The sequence below is a fragment of the Egretta garzetta genome, unplaced genomic scaffold (assembly GCF_000687185.1).
Source record: "Egretta garzetta isolate BGI_Z169 unplaced genomic scaffold, ASM68718v1 scaffold320, whole genome shotgun sequence".
NCBI classification, from domain to species: Eukaryota; Metazoa; Chordata; class Aves; order Pelecaniformes; family Ardeidae; genus Egretta; species Egretta garzetta.
Window position 1 is genome coordinate 1,314,418 of NW_009258260.1, and position 1,864 is coordinate 1,316,281.

General features: G+C 52.7%; 1 protein-coding gene across 1 annotated transcript in view; it reads right to left on the reverse strand.

Moving 5' to 3' along the window:
* Positions 1-1,864, reverse strand: part of GAP43 (growth associated protein 43) — an 84,759-nt gene that overhangs the window by 24,754 nt on the left and 58,141 nt on the right. The gene's annotated exons all lie outside the window — the stretch shown is intronic.

A 1,864-nucleotide genomic window follows, 5' to 3' on the forward strand; every position in this document is an offset into this window, starting at 1 on the left:
CAGGGCACTGGAAACGCCCATGAAGAGGGGGCGAGAGGACTGGCCACACTGGCAGCGATCACGGGGAAACAGACTGGAAGCGATCATTTCCACAGCCTGAGAGAGGGACGGGCACACACGTGTGAGTCAAGCCGTGCCAGTGTACCGAACGCTTGGCCACACTGGCATGCCAGAGGTGGTACCCACTATCCCCCCCTGGTCCCCAGTGAGCACGGGATCCCCCATCCTAGCACTGGTGCCCACCTGGGATCGCTCCCCAGGTAAAGAGGGGTGAGCTTGAGTGGGTATGGTGGCCGAGGAACAGGCAGCCCCAAATCATCCAGGCAAAGAGCTGCTCCACAGAGTGGTGCAGGGATGCAGATGGGTCTGTGTACAGCAGGAGGTAAGTCTGGGAGGGAGACGAGGTGCCAGGATGCTTATGTAGGCAGTGAGTGAAAAAGCCTGGGAATGAATATGCAACTGATACTAATACACAGGATTCAGCACAGGGGTTTTTGTGCTTCTGACCATGCCCCGGAGCAAAATGGCTGTTGTACCTATCACAGGGGCCCAGCTGAGCAGTTATGTCTACGCTTCCCTATGTGCAGTAAGTGACGTGGTACAGAAAGTGGGCTTTCATGTCTGTCTCAGCTTGTCAGGGAGCAGGTGATGGTTATGTGTAAAGACGATGCAGATGTTAGCATGCTGTAACCATCCACGTATGCCTTTTGCTTGCATAGCTCACTCTGCACTGTGTTATTCAGCACCTGGGGGAAGTTTTTTGGCCTATTTCAGCACGAGGGGATGGAAACAAATCAGAAGTACCTTTAAACCAGCATGTTCACAGAAGGGCTGCGATCCAGCCTGTGTAGCGCTGAGCTCTGCACAGGCTCACCCATCCTGCTCCTTAGGCAAGTTTTGCAGCTTGCAGCGAGTCCTGTGTTGCTGTGGCAACATAACTAACACATGGACTAGCTGGTTTAAGGAGAGCTTGAGTATGCCTGCATGACACCGTAGCCACAGCAACGTGAAGATAGACTAGGTACTCCTTCAGAGCACTGTCTAACATCTAGATGCCCTGGCTTTTGCTCTTTCTCCCTAAGGACTGTGGAAAACAGCAGCAGCACTGGGAGACTGCAAAAGACAATTTAGACATAACTACAGGACCCTAAAGGCCCAGTCCCATATGCCCAATTCCTGCAAAACCATTAGTGAATGTGGCAAAATTGTTAATCCCTGGACAAAGATGAAAACCACTGACTGAAACCAGTGATCTCTCTTGCCACTGGCCTTGCTGCTCTCATGTCCCATGCACCTCCTGCGCCAGTCAGGACAGCCGTTACGAAGTGTGGGCTGCTGCACCCTCTGACACCAGAGACGGCACCCTGTTACCTGGGCTATGCAGCCCTGCCAAGGATTATCTCCTTCCCACTGCTAGCAGGAGGCCAGGGCGCAGTGAGCCGCAGGGTTGGCTCTCCTGCTATGCTGACAGATGAACTTAGAATCACAGAATCATTTAGGTTGGAAAAGACCTTGAAGATCATCAAGTCCAACTGTTAACCTACACTGCCATCCCACCACTAAACCATGTCTCTAAGCACCTCGTCTACCTGTCTTTTAAATACCTCCAGGGACAGGGACTCAACCACTTCCCTGGGCAGCCCGTTCCAATGCTTGACAACCCTTTTGGTGAAGAAATTTTTCCTGATGTCCAATCTAAACCTGCCCTGGTGCAACTTGAGACCATTTCCCCTCATTCTATCGCACCTGGGAAAGGAGACCGACCCCCACCTGGCTACAGCCTCCTGTCAGGCAGCTGTAGAGGGTGATAAGGTCTCCCCTCAGCCTCCTCTTCTCCAGGCTAAACAACCCCAGTTTCCTCAGC